At 39.6% G+C, this 21,724-nt stretch overlaps 1 long non-coding RNA gene and 1 pseudogene across 1 annotated transcript; one reads left to right on the plus strand and one right to left on the minus strand.

Annotated features, from left to right (window-relative positions):
- The window catches only part of LOC140588339 (uncharacterized), a 56,060-nt pseudogene extending 48,071 nt beyond the window's left edge, over positions 1–7,989 (plus strand).
- Positions 7,990–14,728: 6,739 nt separating this feature from the next.
- LOC140588311 (uncharacterized) lies at positions 14,729–21,083 on the minus strand. The gene is made up of 7 exons (XR_011989669.1): positions 20,923–21,083; positions 20,674–20,825; positions 19,706–19,839; positions 19,301–19,437; positions 18,106–18,611; positions 17,781–17,961; positions 14,729–17,696 (listed from the first exon to the last, which is right to left on the minus strand). It is a non-coding gene; the product is annotated as an uncharacterized lncRNA (long non-coding RNA).
- Positions 21,084–21,724: the final 641 nt, after the last annotated feature.

Genomic DNA, 21,724 nt, shown 5'->3' on the forward strand with positions numbered 1-21,724 from the left:
GATTAATTGGGATAAGTCTGCTTTACTCCCCTTAAACTCGGCCTGCAGGTCCCCCCCCCCTCCCTCCCTCCCTCATTTATTGACTCCTTTAAGTATCTGGGCATTATGATCACAGCCTCTATTACTAGCATCATTATGCTGAATTTCAGTCGTGTACTTCATGGTGTCAAGCGCTCAATCCATAACGTGTCATTATCATTTCAGTCGCATTTGGTTACGATCAAGATGAACGTTTTGCCCAGCTTAAACTTTTTAAGTGCTATGCTTCCTTTGCCTCCCCCTTCCCACTTTTTGAAGGATGTCTGGTTGACAGTAATGTCTTTTCTCTGGAATACCCGCAAGCCTCGCATACGGTACTCTTTTCTGACTCTTTCTAGAGATGATGGGGGTCTCGCTCAACCAGAATATGAATGGTACCATTGGTCCATTGTTCTCCGTTCGGTCTGTCACTAGCTCCAGCCCCCCATCACCGCCTTCCTGGTTTCCAATAGAGGAGAATCTGGCACGTCCGCATCAGCTGCAGCATCTTCCTTTTCGCTCCCTGAAAGCTAAGGCAGCTAACCCTCTGCTAGGTCCAATTATGTCTTATGCTGTGCAGATTTTCCATCGGGTTGAGAAGCGCAATGGCTCTGTCCCAGGCTGGCATTCAAATACACCAGTATTTCTTAACTCTTTCACTGTCGCCGCCTAGTGGTTCGGACGCATACGTCCAAATTTTCAATAACAAAAAAAAATGACGTTCAATAAAAGAAACAAATGTATCAAATCAACCAAAAACGGCTTGTTACACTACAAAAAACCTTTCAGATAATATCTGTAGAAAGTTGCGCAATTTTTGTGCCATGGTTTTTTTGTAACAAGTAAAAATAAAATGACCATGGTAGCCATCTTTAAACGGGTTGAGTGTCAGGAAGTAAAATATAAGTGTTAATAAAATGAAAACTAAGCACTTCAAACTATTTCTTTCACGGCCAATACTTCATAAACCGTCACAGTATTAAGACAAAACACGCATTATTCCATAAATATGACTGTAATGCTCTCAAATAGCTTGCTCACTCATCGCGGAAAAATGTCAGTCGGCATTCTGTACATTCGTGCAATGTTTTTTATCTTCGGAGTTTTAGAAGAAAACCAATGAATAAAATGACAAAGTTACCCTCGTTTGAAAGCTTGATCTCTTATGTACATAAATCAATCACTGTAATCCTTCATTGTCAAGTATTTTTTCAGATATATGCTCTGCTTCCCTGCTAGCACATTATTTTTTACGCACTGAACCTTTGCCTATGGTTATGTTTCACCATAATAAACTTTTTACATGAACATCAAATTACAGTGTCATTTGCTTCATCGAATAGAGGTGTGTCTAAGGTTTGCAAAATGGTATGGGATGTGCTGATTGGGCATTGTTTTTCGCGCTGGGGACATGAATGCGCAACTAATTCTCTGCAGGTGCAGTATTTGTGGGAGTGTCTCGAGTACGCATTGCGCACGTAGTCTCCGTGAGTTTACCCAGTTATTTTCGGACAACAACTTTTTTGACTGAAGAAAAATGGCTCGGATGACTTTCACTGTTGAGAAAGCACAGAAGATGATTTTGAAGAGTGGTTCGGGGGAAGAAAGTTTCGCTTTTATCCATTGATTCGATGGAGGAGGACGCTTTTTTGCGCGGAGAGGATGCAACGCTCGACATAAGTACATTTATTTACAGTTTACATTTTACTCTTTTATTCTATAGATTTTTATAATTCCGTGATTCAGCAAATTACAATTAACATTTGCTTTGGTAACTCTACTTTTTGTATTGTGGTACATTGGGAAAAGTTCCGCATCGCCTTTGTCAAGCTTTGAAGTGTGCAAAGTAATGCAGCGCTTTTGGCTTTCACTTGGGCAAAGTTACGCGGGGCTTTGTTTGGGCAAAGTTATGCGGGGCACTTGTCGGCTTTGTTTGGGCAAAGTTATGCGGGGCACTTGTCGGGCTTTGTTTGGGCACAGTTATGCGGGGCACTTGTCGGGCTTTGTTTGGGCACAGTTATGCGGGGCACTTGTCGGGCTTTGTTTGGGCACAGTTATGCAGGGTTAGGGTTAGAAACAAAATGTTTCTTATGACCCATAAGTGGTAATGCATTTAGAAAGAAAGACGCTATAACAAAACACTGCTAGTTACACTGCGGCAATTTTGGATAGGTTTTGGATAGGTTTGGCACAAGTCGTGTGAATAAAATATAGATTTTCCTACAAATGTGTGGTGATGTTGTGTGACAAAATGTTACTTATGACCCATAAGTGGTAATGCATTTCGAAAGAAAGACGCTACCCCAAAAAACACTGCTAGTTACACTGTGGCCAGTTTGGATAGGTTTTGGATAGGTTTGGCACAAGTTGTGTGAATAAAATATAGATTTTCCTACAAATGTGTGGTGACTTTGCAGATGTTGTGAAGCACTGCACAGGCTGTAATGACTTTGCAGACCTTAGCTGGTGACAGGCGCACTTCTCCATGCAACACATGAAACCTCCTCTTCAGCTGGTCAATACCCCGCTCAACTACTGAACGTGTTTTCTTGTGGGCTCTAAAAGAGAAAATATCAAAAGATATAAGTTAAGGTGGCCTAATGTACTCAACAATAATGTGGATATGTTTGATTAAAGAGCCTTCTCTTGTTTGTAGTATATTCGAGCACATTTGTAAGTACACTTTATTTTCATGCACAATGATTCACTGTTAGTCTACTGTTTAGTACCTGTTGTAGTTTAGCTGTGGTCCTGGGTCTGGGTGGAGGTAAGGTGTGAGGAGCCATGGTTTGCATGGATAGCTACTGTCCCCTAACAAATGACAGTTAACTGGCACATAATGTCCTTCAAAAAGCTGTTTCAGGCCACTCTCGGACAGTATCCTGGCATCATGTGATTACAATGTCTAAAATCTTGTAATCTGCACTGAAAACAAGTTTTGTATTGATGCTGTGGAACCTCTTTCTGTTGACAAAAACATCTTCATTTTCCGATGGTGCGATTATGCAGATATGTGTCCCATCAATTACACTGACAACACCGGGAAACCCCGCTATGTCCATGAATGCCCTTTTGAGAGCCTGCAGAGTGCGAACGTCCAGTGGAAATGAAATGAACTGTTTCACTATACACTCACCTAAAGGATTATTAGGAACACCATAGCAACTGCCATGTGATTGGTTGATTAGATAATTACATTAATGAGAAATTGAACAGGTGTTCCTAATAATCCTTTAGGTGAGTGTATGAGACTGTGAAAGCGCTTCAATAGTTTGTGTGATCACTCTGCTGATGGAAGGTTGTGACAGACACAAGTCATCACTACTGCACTGTTGCATTTTTCCAGTTGCCAAATACCTCAGTGTTGCAATCACTTTCATTTCTGGCGTTATGGCATTACTACGTTGAGTGGGAGATGTGAGCGCATCTCTAATAAGTTCGACCACAAACATTATCCCATCATGATCCAATCTGTAGCGTTTAATTAACTCACGATCATTCAGTGTTTGGAGAATATTTCTTCTGTCCGCCATTTTGTCCTCTGCTATAGAAACTCTTAAGCCTCTTAAAAGTCCTCCTCTCTACTCTTAACAAATTTTACCTTAGGAGCTGTTTTTAGGGCTAAGATGTTATGTGAATCATTTTTATCTTTACTAAGATTTAATCCTAAATTTAAGGGGAAATGCCATAATTCTAAGATTTTTCTTAGAATTTCATCACTAGGAGCAACTTTTAGGCTTAAGAAGCTTTGTGAATACAGGCCCTGAACTCTTAACTCATGACAGCCCCTCCCCACACTCTGCACCTCTCCCTCCACGCACATGCCACTTTTTCAAGAACCTTATGCACTATATGTCTTGCACTATAACTGATATGGTGATGTACTGTACACTGTTTTTTTTTTGCTGCTATATAGCGGTTAATATATTTTTATGTTAGTTCCTGTCATGACCTGCTCGTACGATCCTCGTGTTTGTCACGCCCCCTCGTTACCTACGCGTGTTACACCAATTGTGATCACCTGTTGTCTGTTATTTTCTGCTTGTCTTGTGTATTTAGTCCATGTTCAAGTCTGTTCCCCCAAGTCCGTCATTAACGTGAGTTTGCCGTGTGCTCCCCTTTGTCCTGTCCGCTATAAATAAACCCTTTTTGGTAGTATTCACGGCTCTCTCGCCTGCTTCCCCGCTCGCCGACACCCGGTCATCACAGTTCCACTTATATTCTACTTTCTATTTATACACTCACGTAAAGGATTATTAGGAACACTTGTTCAATTTCTCATTAACCCCCTGGGGTCGGCGATCCCGCCGGCGGGATCTGACAGAATTCTCGCGAGACCGTTTAAATAACTCCGGGAGTTTTTGTCATATACACATTTTAAAAATACCCTCAGAAACTTTGGACGGTCTACTTTTCAAATATATATAGGTAGAAACTAAATATATTTTTACAGCTTCGTGATACGAATAGAAAGAACAAGAGTGACTGACTTAAGCGTCTGCGTCTCGAAGCGGCTCTGATCACCCACCCACTTGCAAATCGCGCTATTCGCATGATAATAACATGATAATCCGACAGTTAGTATTGGGTGAAGAAATATGTGAATACGCCCATTGTGACCGAAATAAACAAGAGCACATGTCTGGGTAGTGTTTACACTGATCGGCTACAATATAGCACACGGATACGTCTCTGCCGCTGAAGCTTTGCGCCAGTGTTGCCACTTTCAGCAGCGAAGCTCATACCTGTGTTCATAGCTCAGTGGGCTAAGCCTGTGTGCCTGCAATCACGTGGTCGCCGATTCAAACGCAGCGTATTTAGAACGTGAATAGCGATCTTCCGCTGAGAGCGGTCCTACACACTCCCGACGCAAGTAAAACAAAGAAAGGTGACACGATTTGCTTTTTTGCCTATTTAACCTAATTTTAAAAATTAAAAAAGACAATCTCCTGAACTCCAAACTGAATGTCAGAATGGGAAAGAAAGGTGATTTAAGCAATTTTGAGCGTGGCATGGTTGTTGGTGCCAGACGGGCCGGTCTGAGTATTTCACAATCTGCTCAGTTACTGGGATTTTCACGCACAACCATTTCTAGGGCTTACAAAGAATGGTGTGCAAAGGGAAAAACATCCAGTATGCGGCAGTCCTGTGGGCGAAAATGCCTTGTTGATGCTAGAGGTCAGAGGAGAATGGGCCGACTGATTCAAGCTGATAGAAGAGCAACTTTGACTGAAATAACCACTCGTTACAACCGAGGTATGCAGCAAAGCATCTGTGAAGTCACAACACGCACAACCTTGAGGCGGATGGGCTACAACAGCAGCCGGGTACCACTCATCTCCACTACAAATAGGAAAAAGAGGCTACAATTTGCATGAACTCACCAAAATTGGACAGTTGAAGATTGGAAAAATGTTGCCTGGTCTGATGAGTCTCGATTTCTGTTGAGACATTCAAATGGTAGAGTCAGAATTTGGCGTAAACAGAATGAGAACATGGATCCATCATGCCTTGTTACCACTGTGCAGGCTGGTGGTGGTGGTGTAATGGTGTGGGGGATGTTTTCTTGGCACACTTAAGGCCCCTTAGTGCCAATTGGGCATCGTTTAAATGCCACGGCCTACCTGAGCATTGTTTCTGACCATGTCCATCCCTTTATGACCACCACGTACCCATCCTCTGATGGCTACTTCCAGCAGGATAATGCGCCATGTCACAAAGCTCGAATCATTTCAAATTGGTTTCTTGAACATGACAATGAGTCATGATGTCAACCCAATAGAGCATCTTTGGGATGTGGTGGAACGGGAGCTTCGTGCCCTGGATGTGCATCCCACAAATCTCCATCAACTGCAAGATGCTATCCTATCAATATGGGCCAACATTTCTAAAGAATGCTTTCAGCACCTTGTTGAATCAATGCCACGTAGAATTAAGGCAGTTCTGAAGGCGAAAGGGGGTCAAACACCGTATTAGTATGGTGTTCCTAATAATCCTTTAGGTGAGTGTATATATATATATAAATTAGTGCTGTCAAACGATTAAAATTTTTAATCAGATTAATCACAGGGTTGCTGTGGATTAATTTAGATTAATCACGATTAAATATCATTAATTTTTACTCTATATTAATCACATTTCATTTTGCATGAGCAAACAGACTCAAGAAAAAAGAGAATATATATGCACTTAACATGTTTATTGAACATCTTGAACACGAGTTTGATGCATTCCATCTGCCACAGAAGTGCAATACTGAGGGGTTAATTCTATAATAATGCAGCTTCTAAAATAATTAAGCTAACAGACACAGGAACTGATACTGGGCTGGCAGGACAGGGTGATCTCGCCCCAAACAGTTGGGAGAAATCAGGAACTGACAGTGTGCGAGCAGGTCAGGGTGACCTCGTCCCAGACAGCTAGAAAACAGGAACACATCATATAAGTGATACTTATTTTAACTTTTGCTTAACATAAAGGGGGGGGGCATGTACTCACTGACTAACTAGAACAAATATCAAAATATGTTGTAGTCACGTTGATGGAAAAGTACCGAGAAGGGGGGGAACACCCCAGAAGGCCTATAAAGAGACAGAGCCGACACCTATGGTTCGAGCTTCTTGCTGTACATGCTGAATGTATGTCAGATGGTCGCTCCCTGATTATAATCTGTCAGAGAATAAACTGGTGACTTGCAACTACTCCTCGTCTGTGCTGTAAATCTCTTCTCATCAACGGACCCGGCGGAGTGTGACTCCAACAATACCATGGACCCATATCAAAAAGGTACCTCAGTTTAAATGGTCTTTATCTTCGTTCACTTACAGTACCATTAGCCCGAACTACCGTAAATCTGACAAATAATCCGACTAATGAAATCCAATTCTAGCTCAGTTAATTGCCATTGTTAGCAATATCAGTTGATAACACATTACGCATGGTGCTTTACGTATAAAACTCTGTAGCAATACGTCTACAGATAAGTTGGACGGTATAGTGGAAAGGACTCACATCTACCCCACGTAGTCTCTTCACCAGTGTCCCTCAGGGCTCGGTTCTTGGCCCACTCCTGTTCTCCCTCTATACCAAATCTCTTGGTGAGGTCATATCCTCTCATGGCTTCTCTTACCACTGCTATGCAGATGACACTCAACTCATCCTCTACTTCCCTCCTTCAGACACTCATGTCTCCACTAAAATATCTGCATGTCTAGCAGACATCTCATCTTGGATGACCGCTCACCAACTGAAACTCAACCCTAGTAAAACAGAACTGCTGTACATCCCCGCTGACTCATCCCCCCTCCTGGACCTTGCGATCTTCCTCGACAACTCCCTGATCCGTCCTTCGGTTACTGCTCGCAACCTTGGGGTTACCATGGACAATCGTCTGTCCTTTTCCTCACATATCGCCAACGTTTCCCGCTCTTGTCGGTTTCTCCTGTTTAATATCAGAAGGATACGTCCATTTCTTTACACACAGGTTACCCAGATACTCATTCAGTCCCTCGTCATCTCCCGCCTTGACTACTGCAACTCGCTTCTAGCGGGTTTACCACTGAGCGTCATTCGTCCCCTCCAACTGATTCAGAATGTAGCTGCTCGACTTGTTTTCAACCTTCCCAAGTTCTCTCACACCACTCCTTTGCTGCGCTCCCTACACTGGCTTCCTGTGGCTGCCCGCATCAGATTCAAAACACTGATGCTCGCATACAAAGCCAAAAATGATCTGGCTCCATCCTACCTAAAAGACCTCATCACACCCCGCACTGCACCACGATCTCTCTGATCCTCCAGCACTGCTCGACTGGTCCACCCCTCAAGGCACAAGGAAGACACACCTCTTGCCTCTTCTCTGTTCTGGCACCAAGTTGGTGGAATGAACTCCCCCTAGATGTCCGAACAGCTGAGTCACTGAATGTCTTCAAAAGACGACTTAAAACACACCTTTTCCAGAAATACCTGAATTAGCACTTCTGGCATTATACTCAGTTTTTTCCTTTTATTAAAAAAAAAAGGAAAAAAAAACACACTTTCCCAACAGAGTATTAGATCGATGGTATTCATAGCCTTGGTTTTATTGAGCTAGTATCGGGAAAAATTCATTGTAGAGTTTTAAAGCACTTATGTAAGTCGCTCTGGCTAAGGGCGTCTGCCAAATGCTGTAAATGTAAATGTATAGTGCGTGCGACCGATTTAATGAGCCACAAATGAGAAGTAGTGCTTAAACAGTATAATACTACAATTTTCCCTTCTGTTGATAAAGGGCGCAGCCATCTTGGATTCCGAACTCGGGATCCTCTGTGCTGTTCCGATATTTGTCGGATCTCCAAGAAACGGGAGCGCACATGTCGTCACTTCCAGCTTCAAAACTCCGGAATACGTCTCGAAATACCAGTTCCAAGGACAAATGGAACGCACCAAAACTACCCGAAATGGGTTGACATAAAGATTTCAGGGATTTTGAGTGGATGGGTTAATTGCGTTAAAAATTTTAATCAGATTAATAATGATGATGGATTAATCCACGATATATATATATATTATTATTTTTTTTTACACACTCTGCCAGGCTGATGGTGAGAAAAAATGCAATGAAATTTCGTTCTGATGTGCACTAACCGCTGTATTTCTGAATGACAATAAAGGTGGCTATTCTATTCTATTCTCTTTTTGGTTTGTATAAAGAAGGGTCGATCAGATTTAGCCCATAAAACAACGTCCCATGGATGTATGTTACTGGGTGGGACAAACTTTTAGTGAGTGAATTTACATCAAGAATTTATAGTTTATTCATAATACATGTTTTCCCATTTACTGGAAGGAGACCATGGATTTTATACAGTTTAGTCCCTATCTGTGCAGACTAATTTGCAGTTAATAAATGTGGCCAACAGAGGGTGCTGTAGAAACCATTTATGTTGCATTTATGGTCTTACATGACCTTCCCTCATTCTTCCACTTGCTGATAGGTTATCTTTGTGGCCAAGGAATAAACTCTTTTCCTTGAATTACACCATGCATATATGTTTTAATACATCCATTGTTTAAAAAACCTTCTTTATATAGAAACATTGCTTCATACAGAAAACCACCATGGGCACTATCTTTGATAGTATGCTCAGGTTTGCTTCCAACACTGAGGAGATTCTAAGGAGATGCCAGCAGCGGCAGTATCTCCTGAGGAAACTCAGCAGCTTTGGAGTCAGCAAGAACATATTGAGGGCATTCTACTACTTCTTGATTGAGAGTGTCATAACATTCTCAATAACCTGCTGGTTCCATGCCACCACTCTGCATGATAGAACCCACCTGCAGAGGACAGTCAAGGTTTGCTCTAAAATAATTGGATCCCCAGTCAGAACTCTGCCCTCCTCCTGTGAGCTGCAAACACTGAGAACAGCACGCAGAATCCAAAAGACCTCTTTACATGTGCTGTTCCCAGCATTTGAGTGGCTTCTTTCTGGGCGCCGAATCCACTGCCCAGACTGCAGGACACAAAGGAGAAGAGCCACTTTTGTTCCAAGGGCTGTTCAACTTTTGAACTCGAAGCCACTATTACCCTCTGCCTTTATGCACCAAACCGCATACAGGTACAACACATTCTCATTCCCCACTACCTATTGACCTCCCCATTTTTGCACATTATGTTAGTGTGTTAATTTAATTACTTGCAACTGCAATTTTGCACCTTATGTATATATTGAGAACCATTTTATTACTTATTTCTTTATTTTTATTATTATTATTACTTTATTCTGATTTTTTATTTTTATTTTATTTGTTCTGTTTCTTTAATCTGGTTCTGTGTCTGTGCAACACTGCTCTACGTGCCTCAAATTGCCCCTCGGGGACAAATAAAGTTTTTTGATTTGTTTAAGGTCACTGGGAATGTTTATAAGTTATGAGTTCAACCTATCATGACTTTATAAAATCATACACAGCTTCAAGGGTATCCGGAGGATATCACAGAAGCTTTAAGTGCAAGGCAGGGAATAAGCTACGATGGGGTGCCAATCCATTCCAGGGCACATGCAAGTGCGTAAAGAAAATGGATGGATGGATGGATGGACAGACAGATAGACTTCATAAATCCATTAATATTCTAGCTGCTCATCCCAGTCAGAATGCATCTGATCTTCTGCCACATTCCAAACACCTATTCAGCAGATGAATGAGTAACACAAAAGGAAGAGAAGATAGTGTCCATTTAACTTAGGTTGTATCCCCAATTATTTCCAGTAGATGGCAGCAATAAGTGGTAATAGAACATTTCTACTGTAAAGACACTAAGAAGAGGCATATTTATCCAGTCCAAGTAGATATCTAATTCTATTTCAGGTGTACAGACCACTATAAGAAATTATGTGTAGCAGATTAAACGTGAAATTGAAAAATTCAATTTATTTTAATGTTTCCTTGCACTCCAGACATGGATAAGCAGTGGAAAATGGATGGATGGATTTTAATGTGTTTTTTTAATGGCAAAGAAAAGCCTTCAGTGTTTGTATAATAATAATACTGTCATCATGGGTCTCGGCAAAATTAAGTAAACAACCATATGAGGTTTTGAACATTCCTAATTGTTAAGATGTGTCACGCTGGGACGACGCACGGAGCGTTGAAAAAGTGCAGGAAGCAAAAAGTCGGGACAGAAACGGGGTTTAATAGGAACAGTGACAAAAGGATCATGCAAACACGGAATAACATTACAATGACCGGACTGGGGAAATAAACGGAAACGCGGACTAAATACAATGGACTAATGGACAACGATCGGGAACAGCTGGTAAACACGGGGAATCCACATAGGGTTAATAAGGGGGCGTGGCACACGAGAGGAGCGGACGATCGGGGCATGACAAGATGCATTAAAAAAACTAAGAAGATGAGAAAATTCAGAGGTCTCTGAAGTGCCTGTGCAATACATACAGTGCTATACACACAGTGATATACACACAGTTTTTTCTTTTATTCACCCTTTTACCCATTAAGAAATTGAAGCACATAATCTAGGTTTATTTTTTTTTCTTTCTGACAAAATGGGCGGAAAATGCTGGTTTAAAAAATGTCTGTTTGCTGCCATCCACCTGCAGATTTCAGTTATGATAAATTTAAAATAGTGAGCAGGCTGCTCGCTAACTTGTCAGCGTGTGGGTGTCACTCGCTAATAAATTCCTTTGATTATATTCCAGATAGCAGCAGTGGAACAGTAAAGGTAGCAGGCAGATTGCAGCACAGGCGGATGTTGTGATGGAGTTCAGCCTTTCTGTGGTCTGGTTATCAGTTGCATCACCTTCCTTCTTTTCGTACTGAGTGCGTCTCCCCTCGTCCTGAGAACTTGACTGCATGTGTAAGACCCCCGTGTGGTTTCTGAGCGGATCACAGCTACATACCTGCTACGGAAGGAAACCACGGAAGTTTGTATTCACATGCGTCTATTTTTATCTGCTATTTATGTGCCAGAAAGACAAATCAGACATATACAGTGGTAAGTAAAGGAAACATACAGTATTTTCTGCAAAGCTAGTTGTTAAAACATCAGTTAAGAAGTCTAAATTAAAATCTTGCTGCAGATTTTTATTAGTTTCTTTACTCCTATATGCTGTATATTGACTTACACAGAAGAAAAACTATTTCTTGCCATTGCATGTAAGTGTGAGCAGTATGAGGTGTCTAAAGTATGGATAAACAATATCAGCAATTTTCCTTTTGATCTAATTCCATTCTATATCAAGGTGGGTATCGCCGATATTGATCTCGATAATCAGTGTTGATCCAACTCTGATATTAAAATTTGCTGATTACTCTTGTCTGGGCCCCTAAAAGTTGTCAGTTATCAGGAACTGATAACATTCCTGATAGTACTTACTGCCATGGTCTCTATAATAACTGAAATATTTAAATTACCATGTTAAGAAAAAAAATCAACATTTTAATGTTAGATCAATTCTCAAAATGAAGCATTCAGATTGAAATAATTGATGTGTGGCTCTGGTTTCTTCAGTGAACTCACATTACCATAAAAACACAGCAGTTCTGCCCTGTGATGGAGTCTGTACCAGGATTTATGTGCCCCACAGCTTACATGGATATTCAGACAAGTGGTTTAGCTGAATGGCAGCTTCGGAAATACAATATTGTGACACGCATGTATACATACACAGAAACTGTAATATTTTGTAAATAATACAAGTAATCATATTAAACAGTCTTAATCTGTTGAGGTGGCCATGCTAGTTATATCAGATATATCCACTCATCCAGCTACCTGTTACCTGCCTGTCAAGTACAGGGTCATATAGGGGGACTGGGGCCTGTTCCATACAACATAAAGGCACAAAGAAGTGTTACTGTAATTCCATTGATCTGCCAATTTTTGGAGCCACATTTTGGAACAGAAAATTCAACTTTTCCTGAATGTAGTGTAAAATATGTTTTTCTTTCAGCAAAGTAATTAACATTAAGAATTGACTTAGTTTGTCAAAGGTGTGTGTTTGTTCTATCCTTTTGTGGAGATTCAGTCACGTGCACTGGGATTGTGACCTGTGTCTGGTGTCACTTGAGTATAACAACTCCACTCTTTTCTATTTATTCTCTAATTATACATTTACATTTGGTCTTTTCATTGGATTCACAGCCAACAACAGAAAACCTTTCTAATAATATAATCATACTTTTACAAAATGGCTGCTATACTGCATGATAACTCCCTTTATGGCATCTCTGACTGGTGATTTTCTTCTAAGAATTTTACCTTTAACTCAGGCTGAAAAACGACCACTGGAGGTAGAGCATGGCACTTACTGGCTGTGGTGAACCGGAGCTGGGATTATAGTGATGAACACGCAGACCTCCACCTTCATCAGGACAAGCCAACTCTCCTCAGAGCAAATCTGAGACGAGACCTTCACCTCTGAGCTCTCAGTTTGAGTCTCTTTGTATCATCCTGCCCCTCAGAGAGGACACACCCCCAGCCACCAATCACACACAGAAATGCTCAATCAAAGGAAGTTTCGGAAAACACGAAGTAGGTGCAGTGTCAAATCAGAAGACTCACATTCTCCTTTTCTGCATATATACAGAATCAGCAGCAGTGATGTTAGTCAGCACTCATGCTCTTAGCAGTAGAGCCTCTTGAGAAACTGAGGGCCACCAACTGCTGGTGGATGCTGTTCACCCCAAACATGAGGTGGAACTATCTTCCCCATTGCAGCTGGATGCCTGCACTGGGGAGGTGTTGGAGGAGCAAAAGGGATAGCCAGCTATGGATGCATGGGCTTGCTGCAGGAATCTGCAGGAGTATCGCTGCTCTGAAGGGACTGCTGTATCCTCACTACCTCTTTTTTTATATATTCTTGCCTTTTTGCCTAACCAAACTTGCTTTTGAAGAGCTAAAATTAAGCACTCTGGTGAAGGATGTGAATACCAAGAGATGCAAATATCGACACATGGGATATCCTTTCAGGGGCACTGTAAGTTCATAGGCTGTGGAGGGGGAAATGAGAAGATGTGCTGATTGGGAGTGACTGATGAATACCAATGCATTTGATCCCCTCCCGTTGTGAAGGTCTCCAAGCTGGATGGAAATCTTTGGTTTTGCAAAGACTTCTGCCAGATGAATGAGGCTTTCCAGTTTGACAGATACCTTTTGCCTGAGGTTGCATAACTGTTGGAAGGCCTGCTTAAAATCCACCCTGTACCTCATGAATGGGTAATCCTAGGTACCTCTCAGCATGGCTGCCAAGAAGAAGATGGCCTTCAGCAACCTCAATTGTCACTCACAATTCCATGTCCCTCCTTCTGGGGTCCACGGGAACCTGCTACCTTTCAGAGGCTGATGGACATTGTGCTTTGACCTCGTCTCAGCAGTCTCTTCAGTGTAGTCATCCTCAAAGGTTCCTGCAGAAAGGCCATGTGGGCTGGGATGTGTCGGTGTTGTCATCTGTACCAAGGGCTGGACAGAGCATGTCATTTACTATCTAGGAATTCTGGTCAGAAGGGGTCTACTCCACATTGAAGGCCTTTCCCTATCACCAAAATTCAGTTATTGACCTTCCTATGACTGCCTGGGTATTATTGCTGTTTTGTATTGCATGGCTTCCTTGATGCCATGAAGGATGCACCTGATTGGTGATGATGCTCAGATATTATATAGCATTTAAGCCATGCTGCACTATTTTAAAAGGGAGCCCAACGTGCATCATGAATGTGCCCCACACCATCAGTTATTCTCAGTTATGTAAATTATTCTCATCTAGATTACACTTCCTATGACCATGGCTATAAATTCTCAGAAAAAAGTAAATACATAATAGTATATTAATTATAAAATGTTATTCTAAAATATTCTTTTCTGTTTTCATAAAAAGTATTAATTACACAGTAAAATAAGCAGTGTCAATATAACACTTAAAGAGTTAATTTTAACACTTCTTTGGAGCACATATGGTCCCACTCTATGGAGAGTAAAAATAACACTGACTGTAGTGTTGAACTTTTAGTGTAAATAAAACACCATATAGTGTAAAAAATCAACACAGAGAGTTTTTATTTACACTTGTTATTGCACTATAAGTTTAACACTATGGGGCATTTAACAGCTATGGTGTTATTTTTTTAACTTAGATTGCTCTGTTAAGTGTTATTGATAGTGTTATTATTTGGTGCAAAATATTCAAATATTTAAAAATAAATCTTTACACAGATGTAATCATTTAAATGTTTATTTACAAAAATGGGCAAAGTGACTTTAAAACATGTAGTTCGACTTAGTCATAAAATAAAAGATAAAAACATCAATTGTTAAATAAAACCTGCATTGACAGCTAAGTGTTAACAAGAGTGCAGTAAGGTACAACAAACCAAAAGAAATTATCAGATCCATAATACATTTGCATATCAAAAGGTTTGTAATAAATTAGTTCAGTGACATTGAATACTTTCAAGGATTCACAGTGTCTTGGTTCAATTCTGTAGGCATAACGATGATCATCAAAGCAAACAGTTTTCAGTGGTGATGCAACCAGTACCACAAATTCATTTCTAACAACAATATCTCTGATTTTATAAAACACTGGCAAATCAATGTCTACTTCACCACAAATTATTAAACCAGAACGGTATTCAGTTCCATTATATTTCACCCATTTAACTGAGAGAACATCTGTTTGAGAAAGAATATTCATCTTGGATGCAATTTGTACATTTTCACTTAAGTCACAGAGAGAAACAGTCTTTCCTGGTCCAAGCACTATTCTGTCATGATTAAAGGTTTCCCATGTATATGGCACGCTATTCTGGTGTTTTTTTGCAAGTGACAGAGCAATGTTTTTGAAACACTTTTGCTGTGTCTTAAAAAAATTATGCTTAGATTCAAAGCGCATTGATGACATGTGAACAATGGGCCCAATATTTCGTATACACCGGGGGTAATGCATCATTAGGTGATGCTTAGGCAGGAGGTTTCTGTCTGGAAACAAGCACTTGAAAAGCCTGTGATGTTCAGCAATTAAGTGTTTCAAATACACAGTAAGGCCCTCAGTTAAAACAGGAGAAAATACAATGTTTACAATTTGTAGCAACAGTAATAGTAACTGCCAGTGTTCATCATCTTGGGGTACAATGTCACCAAAAATGAGTGGCACATTACAGAGAAGACACCAACACTGTATTGCGTTTATGCCCAAATCATTTCTCTCATCATCAAGTTTTACAGCAGGAGGCCGATTTCTCCTCTCCATGTACCCATAATTAAATGAATGCAATCTTCCAGCCAACTCTTTTGCTGTCAAGAAATGAGCTTGTACATAACACAAAACAAGTTTTAATTCAAACTGTGCAATGCCTTCTAAAACATCATGCATTAAATCTACAGAAAAATTGTCTGATATATTGAAGTACTGCAGAGAATTCAGCAAACATGTACGCTTTACACCATAAACATGAGGTAGCGTTGGGTCTGCTTGTATAGCTTCACAGTGTCGCAAGTGTGTCTCTTTAGTGCAAAAAATAACATTCAACTCATCTTCACAGAACACAGTTTGATAATCTTCCCTTTCAGTAAGGCAAAACCTACAGCTATTCCGAGCTCGAAAAGATTCAACAAATCCAAAAAGGCAGTGCAAACCAAGATTATCTCCTGTTATTTGGACTATACTGCCATGCACAAAACCAGAGGGTCCTTCTATTCCTGTGGACTCAAGAACTTTTATGTCATTGACAATAGGTTCTAAAATTGAGTCAAATCCATATGTTTTTATGTCTTGGGAATGAAAAAGAGCACATAAGTGTATGTTGGCTAAAGACTAATTAAATTGTGGTGGGAAATTTCCTAATGTAAAATATATACCTCCCAATTTGTGGATCCCTTTTTTTGATCCTAATGGATTGGCACATTCAAAATCATCGTAAAACATTTGAATCTGAAGTGCATTTTTTTCAGTGGAAAACAGGGGGTGGGCCTTAATATATAATCCATCTTCAATATCACAGTAAAGTCCATCTTTATTAGGTACACCTGACTTAAACCTGAATGAGGTCTTTGGGTGCATTAAAATGCTCTGTAAGGTTTGAAGAATTGGGACATAGGCAAATTTGTCAGTCACTGCAACTTGCTCATATAATCCAGTGGACTTGTTTTTTCTATTGTCAAATCTGACACCAAGTACTTTCTGAACAGGCTGGACAATTCCCCATTTTCTGGAAAAATAGGAGTTTCGTTTAGACATGGAATTAAATGAGGTAAAAGGGTTTTCAATTGTCTGAAATGACTGTTCCACTTCACTTTTAATGTCTGAGTTCTGTGAAGATAAGCAACGAAGAGCTGTCTCTTTTACTTGGTCCTGGATGTCCTGAACTACTTCTTCCATAGACATAACAAATGTATTAACAGTAGTCTGACTTACACCTGCAGCTTGCAGTTGTGCTATTACGGACGCACACATATCCGTGGTGTTTTTACTGGATATTGGTAAGGAACTGACATTTGAAGATTTAGCCACATCAACACTACTTGATTGCCCAACAACTGCTTCATGAACAGCACCATCTTGAACATGTAATGGAACTTCATTACTTGGTCTATGAACTCTATTTAAATGTTTGCGGAACCCGGAATATGTTCCAAATTCTAAACAGCATCCTGCCTGTCCACATTTTAAATGAAGCGATTTGCAAGAAAATAGACCATGAATTAGTTTTAGATGTCGAACAAGCAAATTTGTGTTCTCCAGACAGCAAGAGCAAACAAAACAAATCATTGTAGCTGGCAATCACCTCTAATGCATGAATCTGGCTCGGAGCTCAGCAACCCTTGGACTCTCTTTCACTTTGCCAATGTCAATCTCATAAACGGTTGTTTGTATGAAGGTGTACATGTTATGAAGCACCTTGTTGCATGAGGCACCAAACACAAAGTGGGCTTTGAACAGTTCATCAAAGGCAGCAAGACCACTCACTGACTTGCAAGGTATGGCTTTTTTGTCAAGGATGATGTAGTATCCATGAATACTGCTTTTCTTTATCTCCATAGCAAGCAGGTAGGGTAGGCTTTTTGAAGATCACAATGTGTTTATCAGCTTGAGATGCCGACATTTTTCCAGGTCTCTTGCGACCTTGTGGTGATGGTGGAATTAGGTGAAGTAAAAGAAGAATCGAAGCAAGACCGTTACCCCATCCTAAGACACATCGTTATTTTAGTGGGGGGATACATAGTCAGTAAGGTACATAATTATATTATTAACTTGTTAAAACCAGCATACCATCTTCATCTGATTCAGTGTCCACAGCTGATTCTGCACAGTGAATCAGGTCCTGAAGTTCTTTGGAGGAGTTAAGCCCCTTGCTCTGCTGAATGACTTTCTGCATAAATGTAGTTGGCCACCTGTCTTAAAATTTAGCAGCTGTCTTTTCACCAAAAAGACAAGCAAAATCCAGCTCAATCTGTAAAACCCAACAAAGCAGAATTAATCAATGAAGTGCAAATGTATTATCTTTACAATGAATAATCAATATATAACCACAGATATTCTCTATTGTCCTTATTTCACAGAAAAATTATCACATTAATAACTCAAATGTTCTTACCTGGCCTTTGATATCCAAATAACGTGGAAAGTCAGTTAGCACATCGGTGCATCTGCTTGGGTCATGAATCATCTTGCGACGATACTGAAATGTCTCCCTCATCTTGACCTTTACTGTCGCCTCCTCTGAAGTATGCTTCATAAGAGACACAGCCTCCCTATACTGTTCTTCGGTCAGGATAACTTCTGTGCTGGATGAAGCTTCTCTCTGCGCAGATGGGCCACCACTAAAAGACTTGGGGACACATCTACGGGTCTCTGATGGTGCACTGTTCCTCTGAATGTTCTTAATTTTCCATGACAAGTACCCTTGTCCACTTTGAGGGTCATAATAATGTTCCTTAAAAAAAAAAAATTAAACAAGACATCCATCTACCACATACTTATTTTTCTAATTTAAGTAATTTACTTACATATCCAAGATTTGCATATGGATCTCTAAGATATGGAAACAGGGCAATGATTCCTTGAGCATACAGTTCTCTTACTTGTTTGGGTGGAGATGACCTGTAATATAGAGAAACAATCAAATATGAATTTAAATTTAAACAATTAAATATTATTAACTTTTTAAAATTTCCCAGCAGTTAACACATTACACTTTATCAAATTGCATCTACAAGATGAGAATTTGAGCGTCACAGGCATTTGCTAAAGAAGAATAAATAACACATTAAACTTTGTCCTGAAGCCTTTGTAAATATCCTCGTTTACCAAAAATGCAATTTTGTAATTTTCCACACCTGGAAGATTTTTATAAATTTTTGATTACATTTAAAAGCTTTTTAAACCCATATAAACAGAAACACAACTACAACTTTCAAGACCCATGTTTTGCATGACCCATGTAATGTAGTATAACCATTGTGATAATATTCCATGTGACTATAGTGGTTCATCCTTAGTGTGTGTAAAAACAGACTAATACATTTTTTATTTTTTGCACACAAACTACTTTTCTTGTTCTATAAGAACCACTAGAGTCACAAAGACTATTTCAAAGACGGTTACTAACATTCTTGGCCTTGAAGTGGCAGCTGTTTTAATGTTTATGAGGGGGACATTATCACAGATATGTTCATTTGTTTTTGAAACATGAGAAAGATCTTACTCTGTGGAATGACACAGGGTTTGAAAGAACTACCATTTTCACTGAATTAACCTTTTGCTTAAAGAATACTTAAAATACAAGTTACCTGTGCTTTTCAGTCATATATGCAGTAAGAATATTGACCAGCTTTCTCCTGTTGCTGTCAGATAAGCATTTGGTTTTGTTGTACTCTCTGATGATTCCATCCCCACCAGGTTTAGTCTGCAGAATTTTTTGGACCATCTGAAAATTACAAAGCACAATAAACAACCCATCTCTGGAAACATTCTGTGAACATGATTGTGATCATTGTGATTCTGCACCTGGATCAAATCTCCAACACATGAATTTTGTAAACTCTTTTGCACTTTAGTTTCATGCATTAACACAAATGATACAGTGCGATATTGTCAGCAAACAAGGCACTTTCTTCAAAATGTTTAAAATATAATAAAAAAATAAGTGACTAAATTCTTACTGAATAACATCCAAAGCACAGACACACACTCACAATTCCTGCTTCATCTTCAGCTCTCCTGGTTCTTGTAGGGCTGTCATCAGTTAGATGAATGGTGTCATCAGATTTATTGCTTGAACTCTCAATTGAGCTTTCTTCACTTGGCACTGGAGAAACAGGGGTCAATTCTGTTAAAGAATTTAAAAAAACATAAAATTAGTCTTAGTCAAGTTAATTTGAGCTAGGTTTTCCGAAGTTTAGTTGTTTACTACAATTTAATATTGAAAATGTTCTGGAGCATGATTGAGCTGTCTTGGCTGAAAATAAATCTTGAAATACATTTACACCACAGAATCTCAAATGCATAAATTATTTAATAAGATTTATGTTTTAAATATTTTTAAACAAACTAGATTACAAAGATTGTGGCAAATTACCAGTAGCTGGCTGTAAATGACTGTATTAATGACCGAGTTGTTCAGTCATTCAAATGCCTGATTTGTTGCAAAACGAGGCAAGTTCATCATTCACTCACTTGATTTATTGAAAACGTGGATTAAAACAGTAACGAAACACCGGAGACCCAAAACAGTTCTGCTGTAGCTTTCTGATTGTTTTTGCTGATGTTCTCTGACAGTTTCAATCAATAATTTTGTGTCAGCTTAACTCACAATTAAATAGTTCCACACCGACGCCATGTTTACATGCGGCTGTGAGCCTACATGTGCGTGTCAAAACTGACCGGCTTTGAGATGAGGTGTGTTCGGTTTGAAACTCCCGCGTGCAGAACGGTCGTTGTTTAATATCAAAGTAATATCAAAATAATATCAAAGAGAGATATAACGGTGCTTCGCAATCGGTCCGCGCGGTGCTGCTTCAGATCGAACACACCACTTTTGCCGTGAACTCTTGCAAATTGATCCGAAAAGTTCGCATGTTGGAAAAACAAATAAGCTCACATTATGTCAACCACATGTCACTTGCCTATGCTCAACTACGTACATGTTGACGAAATACATTACCATTTGAAGAATCTGGCAAAAGTATCTGTAATACACCCAAATTCGGTTGCTTCAGAACCTCCTCAAAGACGTCCTCGTCTATTTCAGTGCCAGACTCATCGTAAAGCCTGGCCTCGGGCCTATTAAAACACTGATGCCGAACTTCTCGAAGGCTGTAAACCGAAATAAGATTCAATTTAGCGACTATGCTAATGCAACCGACATTGTCAGCTTAAAACTTGTTTATTATATAATTACAAATGCAATTACCTTCATCCAGAAAATCGGAAAGTTTCAAATCGCTGTGAGAAACTTTAACATACTTCTGTTCACTTTTGAACTTAACTTTGACAAGCATCTTCACTCCTAACAAAGTATCAAAGTATTTAGTGAGTATTAAAAACATTTTTTTTTAATTTAAGTATAGAAAAAGAAAGACCTCACCTTGCAGCTGGCATGTGGACAAAATGGCGTTTTCGTCTTCACGACGGTTAAAAGGGGAGGGGCAAAGATAATTGGCACTTCAAGTGTAAAAATATAATTACACCACGCAGCACCCCTGCAACTATACTACAAAAGAACTTTTATTAACACTGATGGTTATTAATTTAACTCTTTTGGAATAAATAACTTTTAACACTGCATTTTTGACACTGCTTATTTTACTGTGTACCAGTCCATCTGGCACCAACAACTATACCATGTCAAAAGCCACTTACATCATGTTTTTTCCCCATTCTGTGTTTGATGTGAACATTAACCGAAGCTCCTGACCTGTATCTGCATGATTTTATACATGTGCTGCTGACTTATGATTGGCTGATCAGATGTTTGCTTCAACAAGCAGTTGAACAAGTTTCAAGGATTCAAGGGATATATTCATCACATTTAAGTGTACCATCAGACCATAACCTGCAGTAACATGTAAGATGGTCATCTCCACCATAAAAACAGTGAAAGCAAAAAAGTTTTTAAAAGATATTAAAATAGATGAATAGATTTTATTTTTAAATTCACACAGTATTTATAGAGGCAAACATTTCTCAACATTTGCAATTCACAATTTAAATTT

Source organism: Paramormyrops kingsleyae, chromosome 3 (genome assembly GCF_048594095.1).
Source record: "Paramormyrops kingsleyae isolate MSU_618 chromosome 3, PKINGS_0.4, whole genome shotgun sequence".
Taxonomy (NCBI): domain Eukaryota; kingdom Metazoa; phylum Chordata; class Actinopteri; order Osteoglossiformes; family Mormyridae; genus Paramormyrops; species Paramormyrops kingsleyae.